This window comes from Lactuca serriola, chromosome 8, assembly GCF_051521515.1.
Source record: "Lactuca serriola cultivar US96UC23 chromosome 8, Lser_US96UC23_V15, whole genome shotgun sequence".
In the NCBI taxonomy this organism is placed as follows: Eukaryota; Viridiplantae; Streptophyta; class Magnoliopsida; order Asterales; family Asteraceae; genus Lactuca; species Lactuca serriola.
The window spans coordinates 253,301,224-253,323,937 of record NC_136415.1 but is presented as its reverse complement, the minus strand read 5'-3'; the positions used below and the strand labels follow the sequence as shown (position 1 = coordinate 253,323,937).

The window sequence follows — 22,714 nt, the reverse complement described above, 5'->3', positions numbered from 1 at the left end:
CCAAAATATATGATTACAACATCACTTTTTCCAGGGTTTCTTAAATCAGTGTGACTAAAGACTCAATAAACAATCATTTTTATGACTAAATAATAGAATATGTCACACTAAAAATTAATTTATGTGGTCGTTATATGAATAACAATCACTATCAAAATTTATTTCCCAAAAAAAACAATCACTATCAAAAACACTTTGTGTCTAGAAAGCATTTGTGACATACTTAATGGACAAAATGCTTGATTACAGGAAAAAATATTGGTACCAACTAGCCTTATTTTACCAACTAGCCTTATTTTTATTATACGACCACACTTTTATAGTTGCTACAACCCATAAATGTTAATATATTTGTATAATACCCAAAATGATAGGACCTTTGTGTTGGATTAGTGTCTAAGGCTGTAACTATATTTGGTAAGTACTTAACCCGGTTGTGCATGGTCCTTTTGGGTTGCCTTCACCATAACAACTTGACCTGATGATTTGTTAAGAGAGAAGATATATTATTGTTAATATATTATGAGAGTAATATATTAAAGGAATAATAATATTATTTGATTAATATAAGTCATATATTAATTGAGAATTAATTTGGTGACATAAAGAGATTAGTTGAATAAAGGGGCATAAATTGTCAAATGTATGATAGTTGTGTTTAGGGCTATGAATCCTTATGGATATGGGAAGGGACGATTTTAAGGATATGGATATCTTAAAAATCGTCCAAGGCCTTATCTAGAAGGATCTTTGGATTGCTTTGAGGCTAAGTTATCCAATTAGGGTTTAAGGGAAACCCTAGGAGCTCATAGTATAAATAGGCCCTTAGGGTTGGAGAAATCGGCCACTCTATCTTTGAAGAAACCCTAGAGCCGATTTCTCTCCTCTCTCTCTCTCTCTCAAATCATCTTCTTGCTAGTTGGTGTTTGTAAGCCATTAGAGGAGTGACAATTGTGACTCTAAGCTCCAAGAAGAAGAAGTACCAAGCAAGTAATCCAAGGTATTGTTCTAGATCCTAATTCATATGATTAGATTCAATTGTTTACATTAGATCTAGTATTGAAATTCTTGGATACAATGCTTTTTCAATTAGAGAAACCTAGATCCAAACAATTAGGGTTTGCATGTGCACATAGGAAAGTTCTTGTGGTTCAAACCCATCAGTGGTATCAGAGCTTTGATTGATTTCTATTGAACTGATGCATTGGTCGATTGCTTGTTGTTTGAAAATTTTGATTTTGTGATTCTGCCTGATGAACTCGGCGAGTTCCATTGTGGACTCGGCGAGTAGCTCCAACTCAACGAGTTCGAGCGTCAGAAAGAGGGAGTTTCGGGATTTCTTGTTGTTTTACTTGAGGAAACTTACCTTAACTGCTTTGGGTCATTAAAATCCGATTTTATACATATATATGAGTATATTCTTGACCAAACAAAAGATAATTACCAATTAGTTGAATAATAATTTCCTTATATGATAACAATAGATTATTTGAATTAAATTGGTGGATTGTCTTGCAAGTAATATCAAATAAGATCAAATTGAGATAATCTAATTAGTTGATTTATATTATTTTCTATTTGATCCTTATGTTTTGAAAAGTTTAAAACTTGTCCTCAAGTTTTGAAATTTAAGTTTTGTAATTAAAAGTCTAATTTGAATAATTTAAATTTCAAACCCTAGAATTTTACAAGTATAAAATTCAACACTATACTAATATATTATTACACGCTTAATATATATAAATGTATGATTAAAGATGCTAGTCTTACCGTTAGTAGGCCTCATTCATGAAGCCAGTCTATAAGGTGGGTATAAGGTTGCTGCCTATAAAATGGTGCTTAATGGGTGTACACTCACACCCACCGCTTGCTTGACTGGTGGAGGGTCGTTAGTCGAACGGGTAGGATAGGACAAACCTCTTCTCATTAATAAGTATAATGAATCTATTTAAAGTAACTAAACTATTTTATGAAATTCCCAATCTTAGTTACTTTAGGAAAAGTGAATTGATGCAATCCCATGAAATTACACTTTGCACCCTTGTTTAGATGTTAGTGGAGCGTGTTTGGTTAACCGGCACACTAATTGGTTCTAAGCAAAGGTGGCAAAGAGTGATTCATTGTTTGTCATAGTTCGATGGAGCGTGTGTGGTTTACCAGCACATCGAATAGGTGATTGTAACAATGAAGGCACCATGTAGATTTGCATGGTTATTCACACTCGCTTGGTGATCCTCGGTATCCCAGTCACAAACTAGAGGGGCATATTGAGATTTAAACATGCCATTGAAAAGTTCAATGAATCTCAAAGAAATCTAGGAATTCTCAATACATTTAAAACTTAAAGCTTATGTTTTTCATGGTGAAGAATTAGTGAATCGTCATTCACTTACCTCCAAATTATTTGCATATTGGATTACGGTATCCCTTTTCTAATATGTAAATAATGTTGTTGAGTCCTAGCCCTAAATTTCCGTTTTGGGTGTTAATTAGGGACTTAACTCTAATCAACTTAGTTCCTTTCTATTTGTAGATGTCTAACGCAAACAACGCTGCTGCTAGCTCATTCATGCTAATGAGCCTTTGTCAAAAATTGACTATCGATGGATTGAACTTTAGCGAATGGATAAGATACATTCGCAAGATCGCTCGTTACGAGGACAAGGAGTATGTTCTCGATGAGAAGCTCGAAAAGATCAATCCAGAAACTACCACTCCCGAAGAAATGGTTGTGTTTGAGACACATGAGCGTGATGTAACAAAAGTCCATTGCATCATGATAGCCACTATGAACTCCGAATTCCAAAAATCCTATGAGGACATGTATCCTTATGAGATGCATCTAGACTTGATGGAGAGATATCACCAAAGCACGAGGCAAGAGCGCTATGAGATCATAACGAATATGATCACTGCTAAAATGGGAAGTGGAGAATCTCTAACCATGCACTTGCAAAAGATGCAAAGGTATGTCGATCGTCTTCGCAAGTTGAATGTCAACTTTGGGGAAGATTTGGCTATCGACATTTTTCTTCACTCCTTTCCCTCATGCTACAATCAATTTTAGATGACCTACCACATGAACAAGGAAGAGGTCACCCTAAGCAAACTCCAAGGTCTCCTAAGGACTGCTGAGAGCAACCTAAAGGACAAGTCTGTTGCACCAACTCGTAATCCGTCTGCTGCTCCTGTTTTGGCTATTGGGCAGGGAAGGGGCAAGAAGAGGAAGGCTTCTTCGAAGAACCACCGCAAGGGAAAGGCCCAAGATGGTTCCTCTTCTAGTGGGACCAAGGTTGATCCCGCTAAGCCCAACCCTAACCCAAAAGAGGCAGAGTGCCATCATTGCAACAAAATAGGGCATTAGAAGAGAAGTTACCCGGAATATATGCAAGCCATCAAGGATGGAAAGATCAAGCCATCTTTTGCAGATATATACACAATTAAATCTAATGATTAATCCCATGCTATTTCTTGGGTTCTTGATACAGGGTGTGGTTACCACATTTGTTCTGATTTGCAGGGACTAGGAAGAAATAAGGATGTGGAGCTTGGAAGAATAAATCTAATCATGTGGAACAGAAGATCGTCGCCTGTTACCAAGATTGGAGTGTATTCTTTAGTGCTTAGTAATGGATTGAATTTAGATTTAAATAATTGTTGCTACTCACCAGATATGGCAAAGAACATCATTTCTTTTCATGGTTTGTTTAAACAAGGATTTAGATATTCGTTTAATAATGAGAATGGTTCGATTTATGCTTATCTAAATGGTGTTTTATATTTTGAAGCAATGCCTTGTAATGGAATTTATGAAACTGTTATGGTTGTAGATAACCTAGGAAATGATGTGTTGTGTATGGATTCTTCCAATAGTATGGATAGAGCATCCTTGTGGCATTGTCGTCTTGGACATGTCAATAAGAAGCGCATAGCCCAACTCCAAAAGGATGGAGTGTTGGAGTCATTCGAACTTAGGGAAGATGACACGTGCGAATCTTGTTTACTTGGAAAGATGACCAAGTCGCCCTTCACTGGCACTTGTGAGAGGGGTGAGGGTTTATTGAACACACCGACGTGTGTGGGCTCTTTAGATCTACCACAAAGGATGGGAACCGCTTCTACGTGACTTTCACCGATGATTATAGTAGATATGGGTATATCTACTTAATCAAGCACAAGTCAGAAACGTTTGAAAAGTTCAAAGAATTCAAACATGAAGTGGAGAATCAATTGGGCAGGAAAATCAAGATGCTTCGATCCGATCGAGGAGGAGAGTACCTAAGTCTTGAATTCCACGACTATCTCAAGGAATGTGGAATAGTTTCGCAATTGACGCCACCTAGGACACCGTAGTTGAATGGTGTGGCAGAAAGGCGTAATCGAACCCTGTTAGACATGGTTCGTTCTATGATGAGTCGTGCTTTACTACCTATCTCATTCTGGGGGTATGCCTTAGAGACTGCCGCCCATATCCTTAACCGAGTCCCTACAAAGAAGGTTGCCAAAACACCTCACGAGATGTGGACAGGGAAAGCTCCCTCGTTGGCACATATCATGGTTTGGGGCTGTGAGGTTTTCGTAAGACAAGAGACTCACGACAAGCTCGAACCTCGTAGTGAGCGATGTATTTTCATCGGCTACCCGCAGAAATCCTTTGGATATCTCTTCTATAGACCGAGTGACAATGTTGTCTTCGTTGCGAGGAGAGGGTTTTCCGAGAGCGAGAACTCATAAGCCAAGGAGACAGTGGGAGGCAAATCGATCTTGAAGAGATTCGAGAGTCGAGCGATGAAGGAACCTCTAACGCTGGCACTCAACCCGAGGAGAAAACTCCAGTTGAACTGATTGACGAGTCCTTACCTCTTAGACGTTCCGAAAGAGTTAGAGTTCAACCCCAGTTTTATGGTTTTCATATTACTACCGAAAGGGATACGTATATTAGTGATGGTACACTAATAAATCTAGATGAACCTAATAGCTATAAGGAAGCCATGGCAGGCCCAGAGTCTGTAAAATGGAAACAGGCGATGGACAGCGAGATTCAGTCCATGTATGACAACCAAGTTTGGAATTTGGTTGACAATGTGCCCGGACGTAAGACGGTTGGGTGCAAATGGATCTTCAAGAAGAAGACCGACGTGGATGGGAATGTGTACACGTATAAGGCATGACTAGTGGCGAAGGGCTTTACTCAAACTCCCAGAGTTGACTATGATGAGACCTTCTCACTAGTTGCTAAGATAAAATCTATTAGGGTGATGCTAGTCATTTCTGCATTTCATGATTATGAGATATGGCAGATGGATGTCAAGACCGCTGTCCTTAATGGGAAGTTGGCTGAGGATGTTTAAATGGCTCAGCCAGAGGGTTTCGTCGATCCGAAGCATCCTAATAGAGTGTGCAAGCTTGAGAAGTCCATTTATGGACTTAAGCAAGCGTCTCGTAGATGGAATCTTTGCTTCGATGAGAAAGTCAAAGATTTTGGATTTGTACAAAGTGAAGATGAATCATGTGTATATGTTAAGGCCAATGGGAATATAGTTAGCTTCCTCGTTTTGTATGTCGATGACATACTGCTCATAGGAAACAACGTCCCGACTTTGCAGGAGGTTAAATCCTGGCTCGGGAAGTGCTTCGCTATGAAGGACCTCGGAGAGGCTGCCAATATTTTGGGAATAAGGATAGTGAGAGAATGAAGTAAGAGACTAATAGGACTTAGTCAGAATACTTACTTAGATAAAGTACTAAAACGTTTTACTATGGAAAACTCGAAGAAGGGAGAACTACCGATACAAAGTAATGCCAAGTTGAGTAAGACTCAAAGTCCGAGTACTGAAGTTGAGATAGCTGAGATGAGCCGAGTCCCTTACGCTTCCGCAGTTGGCTCGATCATGTACGCTATGACTTGTACTCGCCCTGATGTGGCCTTTGCTTTGAGCATGGTCATTAGATATCAAGGGAACCCGGGCAAAGCTCATTGGATTGCGGTCAAGAATATACTTAAGTACCTTCGGAGGACCAAGGAATGGTTCTTAGTCCTCGGAGGGAGTGATGACTTAAAGGTGCGAGGGTATAGTGACGCCAGTTTCCAGACCGACAGGGACAACTACCGTCTACAGTCGGGCTAGGTCTTTACCCTTAATGGAGGAGCAGTGACTTGGAAAAGTTCCAAACAAGAAACCATAGCTGATTCAACGTGCGAATCAGAGTACATTGCAGCGAGCGAAGCATCAAAGGAGGCAATGTGGTTGAAGAACTTCATTGGTGATCTTGGAGTTGTGCCTGCCATAAAGGAGCCTATGGAAATTTTCTGTGATAATGAAAGAGCGGTTGCCTTGACCAAGGAATCGAGGGATCATGGTAGATCTCGACATATCGACAGAAAATATCACTTTATTAGACATCGAGTAGAAGAAGGACACCTCTTAGTAAAGAGGGTATCGTCGGAGGATAACCCAACAGATCCGCTTACGAAGGGACTGAGCAGGGTTAAGCATTTGCAGCACGCTAGGAGCATTGGGCTGAATGACGATATTAGTTTAGATTAGATAGTTTTGGAAACATCTAATAGATAAATGTAATTGACATTTGATGATTAAATAAAGGAATATTATTTATAAGTAAAGCTATTGTCTTATGTTAATTGTTTAACTATTGTTTCATTTTGCATGTTTTGACTTCCTGAATAATTGAGTTATTAAGAATAATCGAATTATTCGAATGGTCCACAATCGTTCATATGTTGGGAGTAGGTATGAATGAAGATTGTCATGAATTGGTATGTAGATTGTCTAAAAGGTATTAGACATAGCAAAAGTTTGCTGCAACGTTCATGAGTGCTTATGAACAAGTTTTGAGCATTGGAATAAACCCGTGCTTGTTGGAATCACTTTTTGGAATGAGACACAAGTGATCACAAGACGATAATATCATATGGTCTTAAAACCAAGATATGATTTATTGTTTATTAATTAGTTGTGCATTGATAATGCGAAACCGCATCAGTAAATTGATGTCATAAAACGCATTGTTGTGTATAATTGATTAGTAAATAGTAAATGCATATAAGTCGAAGTTTATCTGTTACTTTTATCCTAAGAGGGTAAAAGCGATATCAGGGCTCCTCGATGATTTGATTTGACTTATGTATCGAGCCCGGTTCCGCATAATATCTAAACAGAGGACTGTACGATCCCTTGTCTAAAGGACAGGATATTGATAAGATTAGAGTTTGACAACATCTTTGAGAGCTACGATTGCTAATCGGATTGTGTTTGCATATATAGTTACTAGACTTATCCAAGTGGGAGACTGTTGGATTAGTGTCTAAGGCTGTAACTATATTTGGTAAGTACTTGACCCGGTTGTGCATGGTCCTTTTGGGTTGCCTTCACCATAGCAACTTGACAGGATGATTTGTTAAGAGAGAAGAGATATTATTGCTAATATATTATTAGATTAATATATTAAAGGAATAATAATATTATTTGATTAATATAAGTCATATATTAATTGAGAATTAATTTGGTGACTTAAAGAGATTAATTGAATAAAGGGGCATAAACTGTGAAATGTGTGATAGTTGTGTTTAGGGCTATGAATCCTTATGGATATGGGAAGGGACGATTTTAAGGTTATGGATATCTTAAAAATCGTCCAAGGCCTTATCTAGAAGGATCTTTGGATTGCTTTGAGGCTAAGTTATCCAATCAGGGTTTAAGGGAAACCCTAGGAGCTCATAGTATAAATAGGCCCTTAGGGTTGGAGAAATCGGCCACTCTATCTTTGAAGAAACCCTAGAGCTGATTTCTCTTCTCTCTCTCTCTCTCAAATCATCTTCTTGCTAGTTGGTGTTTGTAAGCCATTAGAGGAGTGACAATTGTGACTCTAAGCTCCAAGAAGAAGAAGTACCAAGCAAGTAATCCAAGGTATTGTTCTAGATCCTAATTCATATGATTAGAATCTATTGTTTACATTAGATCTAGTATTGAAAGTCTTGGATACAATGCATGTTCCATTAGAGAAACCTAGATCCAAGCAATTAGGGTCTGAATGTGCACATAGGAAAGTTCTTGTGGCTCAAACCCATCACTTTGGTCATATTTGACCTGAAAAAGAACCATGTGACGAAAGGCATATGGTAACATTTTTTTGGTGTGACCCAAGTTGAATTTTATACTAGTGGCTATTAAAGGGGAAACTTTTGTCTGTTAAGAACCATCACGACCAAATTGGGATGTTAATGAGACAATTTTAATGGGAATGCCCGTTGGAACCACACCAGAGGTCGTAACCCATAGACCCTTATGTTCATAAGATCATTTTAGCTTATCTAAGTGTTCATTCCGCACATGTAAGTTCATACTCCAATTTACATATTTAATGAAAAATATTGTTAAGTTATAATACCTCCGTCCCAAAATTATTGTCCATGTTTGACTTTTGAAGTCGTTCCATGTCAACTTTGATAAAAAAAAATAACTTTATTTGTGTTATATAGTTTTTTATGAAACTTATGACAATGAAAATACATTTAAAAAACAATCTCTTCATATATCTTGCATAAAAAATTATATAACAAAAAGTAAATTATTTGAGGTCAAAGTTGAACAAAAGAAACTTAAAAAGTCAAACATGGACAATAATTTTGGGACCGGAGAGTAAAAAATATGTATTTATAGATAAGAATACAATTAAGACAAAATTTCATAATTGGTCCATGTGGTTTGTAAAATATCTCATTTTGAGAACTTTTATTGAAAACGTCATGCCATTGGTCCTTGTGGTTTGTGAAATTACATGAAAAGTCCTCTTTTCATTAAATCTAACTTTTCAGCTGTTAGATTTTAATGAAAAATACTATTTTACCTTTGTATCGAATTTGCAATATACTACAAACCTTAAGGACCATTTGTGTAATTTTATAAATTTTAATCTATATATATATATATATATATATATATATATATATATATATATATATAACTTTTTTATATATATGTATATATATAATTTCAACAATTTGATAACTTTTTTTATTTATCTTTTTGACATTTTGTTTTCTATTTTTATTTTATAATTTTAGTTATTTATGGTTTTTTTTAATAGTTTTATTCATTTTGATTCAATTAAATAAACTTTAATTCGATAAACCATGTCAAAACTAGTAATTTTTTTAATTTTTATTATTTGTAAGCTAAAGCGTTAATGTTTTTTTTTTATTATTTTATGCCTTACAGTTCATGTTATTTTTACTTATATGCTTCATAGTTAATATCGTTAGCAAATTTATGTTTGTATTTATCATTATCAATATTTCACCTTTTGTTTTCTATTTTTTATAATTTTAGTTATTTATTATTCGTCTATTGTTTTTATTTATTTTGATTCAAGTAATGAAAAAAAAGTAAAAACTCAAATTCAAACACCAAAATTGTAATATACTCTAATATATTAATACATTTTTTTATCATTTTCATATTATTTTTTGGTTTTTTCGTATTATTATTATTTTTTAATTTTTTGCATATTATTTTAATTTTTTCGTTGTTTCATTTTATTTTTCTTCAATTTGATAATTTTTTTTAAACTTTTCTAAAAAATGTAAAATATATGAATATATTAGAGTATATTAAAATTTTGGTGTTTGTGTTTGTTTTTTTGTTTTTTGTTTGTTTTTATTTTTATTTTTTATCATTTGAATCAAAATAAATAAAACAACAAAAAAATAATAAATAACGAAAATTATAAAAAAAAATTATATAGAAAACAAAAGGTGAAATAATGATAATGATAAATGCAAACATAAACTAACTAACGATATTAACTATGGAACATACAAGTAAAAACATGAACCGTAACGACATAAAATTAAAAAAAAAATAGTGCTTCAATTGACAAATAAGAAAAGCTAAAAAAAATAGTTTCGAAATGGTTTATCGAATTTAAGTTTATTTATTTAAATCAAAATAAATAAAAACATTAAAAAAAAAAGACAAAATTTCATAATTGGTCCCTAGGTTTGCAAAATATCTCATTTTGAGGATTTTCAAGGAAAACGTCACGCCATTGGTCCTGTGGTTTGCAAAATTACATGAAATGTCCATCTGCCGTGAAAACTAAATTTTTAGCTGTTAGATTTTAATAAAAAAAGACTACTTTACCCTTACACCAAATTTGCAATATACTACAAACCTCAATGACCATTTGTGTAATTTTGTAAATTTGAAATTATGTATATATATAAATTATAAATATAAATTTTGTTTGTGTGTTTATATATATATATATATATATATATATATATATATATATATATATATATATATAATTTCAAATTTTTGATAACTTTTTTTTTATCTTTTTGACATTTTTTTCTATATTTATTTATAATTTTAGTTATTTACTGTTTTTTTTAATGTTTTTGTTTATTTTGATTCAAATAAATAAACATAAATTCGATAAACCATGTCGAAATCGTTTTTTCGTTAACTTTTCTTATTTGTGAATTAATATGTTGATGTTTTTTTTTGGGATATTTTATGACGTTACGGTTCATATTTTTATTAGGATGCTGCATAGTTAATATCCTTAGCAAATTATGTTTACATTTATCATTATCATTACTTTATCTTTTGTTTTCAATTTGTTTATATAATTTTAGTTATTTATTATTCTTCTATTGTTTTTATATCTTTTGATTCAAGTAATAAAAAATAGAAAAACAAAAAATAAAAACTCAAACACCAAAATTGTAATATACTTTTCATCTTTTTTTGTTTTTTTTTTTTTTAACTTTTTGGTATTATTTTTTGGTATTATTTTTTTATTTTTTCATATTTCTATTTTTTTCCTTTTATTTTTCATCAATTTGATAACTTTTTTTTTACTTTTTCCAAAAAGTGTAAAATGTATAAATATATTAGAGTATATTACAATTTTGTACTTATATAAAAAAATAGAAAACAAAATGTAAAATAATGATAATGATAAACGCAAACATAAAGTTGCTAACGATATTAATTTTAAAGCATCTAAGTAAAAAAACATGAACCGTAACGACATAAAATTATAAAAAAAAAAAAAAAAAAAAAAAAAAAAAAAAATTAACGATTCAATTCACAAATAAGAAAAGTTAAAGAAAAAACGGTTTCAATATGGTTTATCGAATTTAAGTTTATATACTTCAATCAAAATAAATAAAAACATTAAAAAACATAAATAACTAAAATTATAAGTAAAAATAGAAAGCAAAATGTCAAAAAGTTATCAAATTGTTGAAATTATATATATATATATATATATATATATATATATATATATATATATATATATATATAAAATTTTAAATTTACAAAATGACACAAATATTTTTTGGAGTTTGTAGTATATTGCAAATTTGGTATAAGGGTAAAATAATATTTTTCACTAAAATCTAACAGCTAAAAAGTTAGATTAATGGCCGGAGGACCTTTCATCTAATTTTGCAAACAACAGGTACTAGTGGCACGACGTTTTCCTTGAAAGTCCTCAAAGTGAGATATTTTGGAAACCACATGGACGAATCATGAAATTTTGTCTTAAAAAACTCATAAATAACTAACTTATAAAATAAAAATAGAAAAAAACAAAATATCAAAAAGATAAAATAAAATTGTTAGCAAATTGTTGAAATCATATATATATATATATATATATATATATATATATATATATAATTAAAATACATATTTATAATTTATATATACAAAATTTCAAATTTACAAAATTACACAAATGGTCCTTGAGTTTTGTGGTAAATTGAAATTTTGGTACAACGGTAAAATTAATAGCTAAAAAGTTAGTTTTAACGGAAGGGGTATCTTTCATATAATTTTGCAAACCATAGGGACGAGTGATATGACGTGTTCCTTGAAAGTCCTCAGAGTGAAATATTTTACAAACCACAGGGACCAATTATGAAATTTTTTCTACAATTTAAATGGTAAAAAACTTATATTTATACGAAGAATGTGATTTTTAAATATAGAAAAATATATTTATGGTATTTCAAATGTAAAAAGATTACTCTTTCAAAAATTCATATGAAAAATGGTTAACATTAAATAGAATTAAAGAAACTGATTTCCAATTTGGAAGAAAAAAATGAAAAAAAAAGTCAGCTTCTTTTGTGTCATTTTTTCAGTTTTAACATGTAATCACCTCATATAATCAAATCGCATCATGTTTGCATAGATGTCTCGTCAATAAAGATCGTGTTGTTATTAGATAATTGTAGGGTTCGACAAATATGTGCCAGCAAGAACCTACCAACACATTATTAACCGAACTAAGTAAGTTGGTAGCCAATATGCTCGATTGCTAACATAGTTTATTGGTATTATCATACCATCTGAGTAATCATGGTTCCATAATGATAATTATTTTTGAACACACAATATTAACGTACCAACAAATTAACTATATATATATATATATATATATATATATATATATATATATATATATATATATATATATAATCAAGATCAAATAAGAAGGAAAATTTTTGTAGGAAGGTAAGAAGTTTTTTTTTTCTACATATTTTTTTAGCAAACAAACAAAATGAATCATTACATGATTCATTTGTAAGATGATTCATAAGAAAAAATTCTCAAAAAAACATGTTGATGATTCATTTATACAATGTTTTTGTTGTTATTCACTAAAATTGTCATAAAAATGAATATTTTCTTAATTTACTTAAAAATGAATCATGAAGATGTTTTTTTTGAAATTTTTTTCTTGTGAATCATCTTACAAATGAATCATCTAGTAATTCATTTATTTTGTTCGTCAAAAAAATATGTACAAAAGAAACTTCTTACCTTCCTACAAAAAAAAAATTCTTACCGGATATATATATGTTTAAGTATTCTAACTAATTATTGTACATCTATCGTATGTTATGAGAATGATAAAGAAAATATGTTGTTTGATAATATAAATACGTTCAATCTTACATAACTATTGTCATTAACACATATTCTCACTAATTAAATCGTATATAAGGTTATTATACAATTATTATTATTATTCTCATTTCTGTTAAAATGTTGTCAGAATGTTTTATTAGGTCGTATTCCGTCAGAATGAAAATGGGTGAAAAACGATGTGTTAGAACAAAAAAAAATTAACAAGAATGCATGAAAACGACGATATTCTTGTAAGGTTGAACGTATTCGCATTGTTAAATAACTTATTCTCTTATTAATTCTTATAGCATATGATAGATGTACAATAGTTAGTTTGAATAGAATAACCTAAGCCTGTATATATATATATATATATATATATATATATATATATATATATATATATATATATGTTCAGATTAATTTGAGACCATTCTAATTTTGTGAGACCGTGAGACCAAATCTAAAAATAATTTTAAAATGCAAAACAAATAGAAAAATCCAAAAATTCTTTTTTTAAATATTATTTTCAGAACTTGAATTAACTAAAAAAATAAAAAAATAAAAATAATATAAAAAACTTCCGTTTTTTTTTTTTTTAAAATACGTGAAATATTCTAATAGAATATTACGCTGACATATATTCTAAAAACTAATTTTAAAAAGCAGAATAAATGGAAAAATCTAAAAATTCTTTTTTTACAATGATTTTAAGAACTTGAATTAACTAAAAAAAATAAAAATAAATAAATAAATAAAAATAAATTCCATTTTTTTTGAAAAAAACATGAAATATTCTAATAGAATATTACACTGACATAATCTAAAAAATAATTTTAAAATGCAGAATAAATGGAAAAATCTAAAAATTATTTTTTTAAATATTATTTTCGGAACTTGAATTAACTAAAAATAAATAAAAATAAATTCCATTTTTTTTGAAAAATACATGAAATATTCTAATGAATATTATACTGTTCATATTCTAAAAAATAATTTTAAAATGCAAAATAAATGGAAAAATGGAAAAATTCTTTTTTTAAATATTATTTTCGGAACTTGAATTACTAAAAAAAATAAAAAAAATAATAAAAAAATATGTCTCACGGTCTCACAAAATATAGGTGGTCTGAAATGAACCTAACCCTATATATATATATATATATATATATATATATATATATATATATATATATATATATATATATATATATATCTTCGTATTCTAATAAATAAATAGGTTTATTTTCCTATTGACAAGTATCATACTATTAGAATTTCTCATTAATAACTATATGTAAAATATCCACTTGTCAAATTATTAATTATCAATTTCAAATTTCAAATTTAAATTTTCCACTCTAATTACATTAAATCTTCCTATTTTAATAAATGAATAGGTTTATTCTCCTATTGACAAATGTAATATTATTAGAAATTCTCATTAATAATTATATGTAACATATCATGCCACTTGTCAAATTATTAATTATCAATTTCAAATTTCAAATTTAAATTTTCCACTCTAATTACATTAAATTAATTAATAATTGATTCTCCATTTTAAATTTCAAATTCTAAAATTCTTCATTTTAATTATATTAAATTAATAACATTAAATTAAAAAATAAAATAAAAGCGATATAGATTATAAGGTGATATAACTTTACATATTTGTTTAAATCAACAATTATAATTGTATATAACTAAAAAAAATATCTTTTAAGTAATAATTTATTTAAAATAATTGATAAGTAATTTTGATTTTTTAATATAAAAATTTAGTTACTTTTATAACCGTGGTTCTCACGGGTTATAAACTAATATATATATATATATATATATATATATATATATATATATATATATATATATATATATATTATACAAATCTTACTATTTATAAAAATGGATTTAAAATAAATATATATATATATATATATATATATATATTATACAAATCTTACTATTTATAAAAATAGATTTAAAATAAAAATAGATTTAAGACGTTCAAAATTTTAAGCTGAATGTACAATAAAACGATGCATATCTTTATCTCTCTCACTCGTCGGTTTCCTAATTATCTACTTTTGTTCTCTTTGACGTGACTTTTTCTCTGCTTAATCGTGATGACCGATTAAAAGCATAAATCAAGGAACTATAGTTACATTCTCTCTCATCTTTTCTTTCCAAAATCGAACGCTATACCCTCCTTCATCTCCTTGATCCGTTAACAACCACCGCATCATCTTCCGCCCTAATGATGGCACCCAAGATATGTCCCTTCATTTTGAATTTGAAAGCAAAAAATGTTCACATCAGCTGCCATCCCCAATTTTTTTGCTTTGTGGGTTTTCCTCGATTTAAGTGTCTTTGTTGCCTCCTACCACTAACATCACTCTACATCATTCATGGTTTTGTTGTTGGACATGAAGGTGAATCAAGGAATTGGAGATGGAAGGGAATCGCATCAGATCATAGCTCAATTCTGCATCTTCCGGTTTTATTTCATGCCCTAATTGTCGCTCTGTAGGTCGATTATGGAAGATGTAGTTCTTATTTTGAAGTTTTTGATTTTTGCCAATGTACGTTCAAATTGGAGTAGCCGACGTCGATTTCAGTCACTACCGTTGTCTTCCAGTTTTCTTTAAGCAATGGTGATAGGGAAATCAGTTACACCGACTTCGGTCATTTCATTAAGCTATTGATTCGATGACGGATTGGTTCTAAGACATCGTTGTCTGGTATCCATTTCTTTTCTCTCTTTTAGTGTTAGTACTTAGTAAAGTTAATATTGTTTTGGTTAACTGCTGTCACATTTCAATTGCTCGCCATAGACCGCTAATGGAGGAGAAATTCGTTTTGTTGCTACTGCAGTTGTACCTCACTAATATTTCTATGCTTGCAGTATTGAATCAGGTCATTTCATTGCTTAATCCATTTTATCACAAGGAGTTATATATTTGTCTTGCATCTTAAAGTTGTTCAAAACATAGCTAACTTGAAGTCAAACGCACCTCCAAGTTCATGGCCCACGACAAACAAAATTAGTGCAATATCAGCAATCGAGTAAGCATCCCTTATTTGTTATGTAAAATTCTTTTTTTCTGCGAACTACGCCTTCTGTAATCCAAGTCCTCTTTGTTAGCTATTCGAAAAAAAAAAAATTCATTCCAATCACTTTTACCCTATTGCTCACAATTGATCAGATGTGGACTTCCCTGTTCACAAAAGCTAAAGACTAAAGGTTCAGTATCGGTCCAACACCACTCTCATCCTTACTGGTAACCTGTGGATCGCCTTAAATTGCTTATACATACAGTTCTTGCTTCATATAGTGATATCTGATGAGAATTTGGAAAGTAATGTATATAAGTTTTGTTGTGTTGTAAAAACCTTGCATTAGTTAACAAATAATTGAAACTTAAATCCGTAGTTATTATGTTTTTGTTCAATAAAAACATACAAACTTCAGCTATCAGATACTTTTGCATAAAGACATCCCAATTTACATATCCATATCTACCTATTACATTTCAGTAATTATTCTGATTGTTTCCATGGCAAACCAACATAAATTCGGGTACTTAACGGGTAGGGTTTGATTTCAAGCTGAATTTGTCGGAATATGTTATCTAGCATCATTGAGTGCACGCCATGTATTTGATGAAAGTTCAATGATGATTTTTGAATACCATTAGCAAATTTTAAGAGTGGCGTGTGAAAATTTCAATAATACTTTTTTGGTCCTCTAATTAGGAAACAAATGGCCTTATATGGTTACTGTACCAGATTAGATGGGTTTTGCTCAAGGCAATGTTGAAAGAAAGGAAAGAATTCAAGTAGATGAGTTCAGGTGACCCCTCTAACAGTCACCAAATCAATAATACGTTAAGTTGCATCTGTTCTATGAAGGTGATTCAAATATCAAATGAATTTTCTATCTACTTCCTGAATTTTGCCTCTACATACATTGTTGTGTTATTGTTTCTTATACATTAAACAAATTTATCCATTTTAGAGCTGATGAAGAGTTTATTTGTCGATTAGAAACTCGATTCCAAGTATTCATTTTCTAAAGTATGATTTTGTTCTCATTTTTTAAACTAAATTAGGTTTTGAGTTGAACTGACCGGCCTTTGAAAACCCTAGAAAGTATTTTAATTAACGGTAAGAGTGCATCATACTCCCATTACAATTGCATGCTCCTTTTGAGTTATTTGTTGTGTGGATTTATATATGTATCTTTAAGTATATGTGTATGTACACCCATGTGTCTATTTGTGTTTGTATCTTTGTATCTATCCATCCATGTGTATATTCGTGTGTACAACACTTGATGTGCAAAACAAGCTCTTAATTTGCATTTTTTTTAATCAAATGCTAAAAAAATGAGAGCTTGGAAGCGAATTGGAGATGGTTGGAAACGGGGACCTTGGCTTGATTGATATCATTAATGTTAGAAGGGTTTTCTAATACCTTTTCAAGTTTACGCTTTCAGGAAATGCTTGGATCATCATTGTTTAAACAACAATTTCCTCTCTCTTTCTGTTTTTTATAATCACAGATACATATTAGATGTTATTTTTTTGTACAAATTAAGATGGTTTAATGGCTTTCTTATCTTATGTTTTTTGAAAAGTTTTGAACGCACTTTCTTTGGTTTGTATAGAAGAAGCCCAATAAGGTAATCTTACTATGTTTTTGCTCAACATAAATTCATTTGTGTACTTTCAGGGAAAGCTACACCGAAGCAAAACATGAGGTTCGTCGTTACCCCACCCCTAATACACACATATCAAGTATACCGTTTCAGGGGCAAATTTGTCCAAAATTTTTGTGATGCCTCTATTAGTTGCATGGTGCATCTTTAATTTGGATTAGTCAAATATGTTCATTATTGATGGTTTTATTGATCATTTTATTTTATTTTTGCTATTTCTTCAAAGTAAATTCTTTTAGTTACTTTGAGAATGCATTTCCTTCATCTATAGTAATGGTTATGTGATAAATCTCATAAATTTGCCGATATGGTGTTATAGGAGCTTGGACAGGATAGAGTTAGTGACAGAATTTTTAATGCATCTTCAATGTTTAGGGGCAAATTTGTCCAAATTCCAAAACATTGGTGATAGGCATATAATAAGAGCATGTATGAAGTGTTCTGTTTATACTTTAAGTGCAAATTTGTCAACAATGTTTAGCATTTTATTGCCACTTCATATTATAACAAATTACTCATTTTCGTTTAAATTTTTCTTACCAAATATAAATATTCAACTTTCTTCAAACTTGGATCAATCTAATGGAACTTCCACTGCCTATGAATTTCATATTGAGTAATTTACAAAATGGTCCCTGTGATTTATGATATCTACATTTTAGTTTAAAATTAAAACCTTTTCTAAATTTGATCATTCTTCTAGGTTTCATATCGTTTTGTTGTTAGGGAATTCTCTTACCAATAGCTTTTTTAAATATAAAATACAACAAATGCTATAAAAAGGCATACTAAAACGTAATTATTAAAAAAGAATACTTATATAGGAATATATAAGTAAACTCAAGACAATTAAGAAATAAATATAAATAAATAAAAATAATATTTTATTTTTTAATAACGACCATGTTATCCATAAAAATATTATTTGTTAGTGTGTTTATTATATTTTGAATTTATGAACAAACATTTTTGTTTAAAAGTGTTCAATTTATCATTAGGAACCAATTTATAAAGTATGATCATGAAGTGCGCTACAAGCTAAACGACGTCTACATCTATAATAATGGAAATTAAAAAAATAAACAAACAAATATTCCTTCCATGTTTTCTATTTTTTTCTAATTCATTAATAGTAATCCCTTCCATGGTTTTCTAAAAAACAATATGTCAACAACTTAAACAGAAAAATATAGTAATTTTATTGGAAATGAGTTTCCAAATAATAAAACAAATCCAAACATAAGAGAATATACTTTCTTATTCGACTATGTTTTGTAATATGTTTTGTGATAACAATCGATAAAGCTTAGGAACAAACAATTTCAAAAGTAGGTATGTATCTACCAGAATTAGTATTCTCACACGTGCAACTTTATGTAGCATTTTCCAGAGAAACATTACGTGACAATACAAGGTATTAGTGAATCATGAAAAAAAGTTCAACCATGACGAAGTCTATATACCTCAAATGTAGTGTAAAAAGAAGGATTGCGATTAATATTGTACAATCAACAATTAGTAATTACATTTACATTGTTTTGAGGTTATTTTTTTAGTTGGTATAATCTGATGATTAAAATTAAAAAAGTTGCTATTGAAAATCTTAATACTGAAATTTTTTCATAAATGGTCCATGTGGTTTCTCATATTCTTGGTTTTTATCTTTAACTTTTTTTTGTTACAGTCTACATAGTTTTCGTCCCGAAAAGAAGCTAATAGCCAAAAAACTATTCGCCGCCGCCGCTTTGCGCGGGTAACGACTAGTATATATATATATATATATATATATATATATATATATATATATATATATATGTTCAAGTATTCTAACTAATTATTGTACATTTATCGTATGCTATGAGAATGACAAAGAAAATATGTTGTTTGATAATATAAATACGTTCAATCTTACATAAGTATTGTCATTAACACATCTCACTAATTAAATCGTCTATAAGGTTATTATACACTTATTATTATTATTTTCATTTCTGTTAGAATGTTGTTGTCAGAATGTTTTATTGGGTCGTATTCTGTCAGAATGAAAATAAGTGAAAAACGATGTGTGAGAACAAAAAAAATGACGATATTCTTGTAAAGTTGAACGTATTCGCATTGTTAAACAACTTATTCTCTTAGTAATTCTCATAGCATAGGATAGATGTACAATAATTAGTTTGAATAGAATAACCTAAACATATATATATATATATATATATATATATATATATATATATATATATAGAGAGAGAGAGAGAGAGAGAGAGAGAGAGAGTTAGGTTCAAATGTTTTCACTATCCATTGTGTGCATGTATGATTGATTCTGGACCAATCATTTTAGTTATTTTAAGAAAGTAATTAATGCATATTAAATGCTGAAGATGTAATTAATATCTATTATATTTTCAACGTGTAATATGCATTAATTACTTTCTTAAAATAACTAAAATGATTGGTCCAGAATCAATTATACATGCACACAATAGATATTGAAAACAAAATAACCTACCCTATATATATATATATATATATATATATATATATATATATATATATCCCTATTTTAATAAAAGAATAGACTTAATCTCATATTGACAAGTGTCATGCAATTAGAACCCTTCATTAATGTTATATATCATTTATCATGCCACTTGTTAACCTATTAATTATTCATTTCAAATTTCAAATTTTAAATTTCTCACTCAAATTTTATTAAATTAATAATTGAATAATTGATTCTTCATTTTAAATTTCAAATTTTAAAATTTCTTTCTTTAATTATATTAAATTAATAACATTAGGTTAAAAAATAAAATAAAATTAATATAAATTATAAAATGATATAACTCCATGTATTTATTTAAATCAACGATTATAATTTTATATAACTAAAAAAATATCTCTTAACTAATAGTTTATTTAAAATAATTGATTAACAATTTTGATTTTTTAATACGAAATTTTAATTAATTTTATAACCGTGGTTATCACGGGTTATAAACTAGTATATATATATATATATATATATATATATATATATATATATATATATATATTAATCGTTAATTGTTTTTAGCGTTACCAACTTTAAGATCATTGGTATAAGCCATTTAGTTGAGTTAATATAGTTATTACCAATTTAAATTAAAAAGTTACACAGTTTGATCAATAGAATTCTTTAATAAATTTAAAAGGTTCCTTACTATGTTTTTTACCAACGACTAAAGTATCCGATGTTATAGTCGGTATTTAAATGTTATAATAGAATATCAAAAGAAAGTTCGTATATACTGTTACTTAAACAAATTGATATCAAATATATTTGATATGACACTGGTAATTTTTTTTCTTTTAACTATAATTGTTAACGTATAAGATTTGAAGAAATAACGACCAAGAACATACCATGTTCACTCCTAAATAACTTAGTTGAACAGTTAAGTGATCACCATCGGAAAAAAAAATTGAAAATCCTAATACTTGGATTGAAACAAAATATTACACATTATAAAAATTATTTTTTTTGTAAAGACATGATCAATTTATATGTAATTTACTTTTAAAATTATTGATAAGTATTCATGATTTTTCTATTGACAACTAAAATAATATACATATCCACTTTAGGTAGGTCTTTATTATTATTATTTTTTTAGTACAATTGTACCAGGTCATGGTAGAACTCCAAAAGAAAAAAAATCGAACAATTTTGTTTGGATTTTGATTTTATTTGAAAACTAAGCCAAGTCATGACGATATTGGATCGGAGGATATGGAGCGAGATAATGACATTTTTAAATATAATTTTTTTTCTGTACATGCTTTCTCAAATTCATTTTTGTTGTCATATTGCTATGTGACTTGCATTATGCCAAATGGTCTCAGGTTTCATTTAAAACGTTGATATAGTCTAAAAGTAAACTAAAAGTCGTTCCAAAAAAACATGGAACCAAATTTATAGTATGTAAACTTTTATTTATTTTTGGCCCCAAATTTGACTGTCGAGACTCGATTAGTGGATATAAAAAGATCAAAATTGTAATTAGCAAAACCAATTGAATTATAATGACAAATTTTATTTAATTCTAACATATGATAATTAATGTTATTCCGATATATCTTTTAATTAACTTGTTAGGACCATGATATCTATCACTTGATCACTTAATTGATTAATATTCGGGTCCATTATTATTCATATCTAAACCAGTAAATCTGCTAAAGCTCGAGACATACAAGCAAACCAAAGGGATGTTCAAAGGACAGAAAACTACATTTAAAAGCTCGTAATTTTAAACATTAGTATTCATTGAAATATAGAACACGAAGATGGTTCATTCTGCATTAGTAGTAGTACTCTGGCATAGAGATAGATATATTTGGAGACGTAGTGCATCGGGAGTAGTACATTTGTAGGAGTTTTAGCACTTGGGAGTGGGAAGCCCACAAGAGGTGGCAACCTTCTGGGCGTTAGGAGAAACAACGTAACTCTTGAGACTAGGGTTCTTCATGTACTGACATAAGCATGGCCTCTGCTCTTTCAGCTTTGTGCAGCACTGCTGAGATGGTGGCGAGGGTGAGGAGAAGGCAGCGGCACACGGCGCCAACTCAGTCACCATGCATGTCACCGCCGTAGCCACCTGCGATCCGGCAAACACCATCACCAGAATTGCTGCTGCACATATGGTAATGTATGTTCCTGACCTCATTTTTTCCACTAACTTGGTGGGTTTAATGCAATGAGAGAAATATGGATGGTGAGGAGTTGCATTATAGGCTGCCGGCTCTAGGTGATTTTATAGAGAAACAACCCCCCCCCCCCCCCCCCCCCCCCCTCTTCACCCACCCACCCACACAAATGAAAAGGTTAAGATGACTTCCAACTCAACCGGTAAGTCATAAGTGTTAGTTTAATGGTATGTGGTAGGTGGATTAGTGCCTCACTCTCTTAAGGTATAAAATTTAAGTGCGTTTATATGTTATCAATATATTAAGTCATGTATAAAGCAAATCACGATAGTGACAATTTTTATTTAAT

At 30.1% G+C, this 22,714-nt stretch overlaps 1 long non-coding RNA gene and 1 pseudogene across 3 annotated transcripts; one reads left to right on the top strand and one right to left on the bottom strand.

Moving 5' to 3' along the window:
- Nucleotides 1-15,060: 15,060 nt before the first annotated feature.
- LOC145068827 (uncharacterized) lies at nucleotides 15,061-18,124 on the top strand. Of its 3 annotated transcripts, XR_013689142.1 has the most exons (3): nucleotides 15,064-16,809; nucleotides 17,069-17,123; nucleotides 17,691-18,124. It is a non-coding gene; the product is annotated as an uncharacterized LOC145068827 (long non-coding RNA). The 3 variants fall into 3 exon arrangements; XR_013689141.1 differs by lacking the exon at nucleotides 17,069-17,123 and having other exon boundaries at nucleotides 15,061-16,809; XR_013689140.1 differs by lacking the exon at nucleotides 17,069-17,123 and having other exon boundaries at nucleotides 15,061-16,868.
- Nucleotides 18,125-21,928: 3,804 nt separating this feature from the next.
- On the bottom strand, nucleotides 21,929-22,448 carry LOC145071364 (non-specific lipid-transfer protein 2 pseudogene; annotated as a pseudogene).
- Between the last annotated feature and the right edge of the window lie 266 nt (nucleotides 22,449-22,714).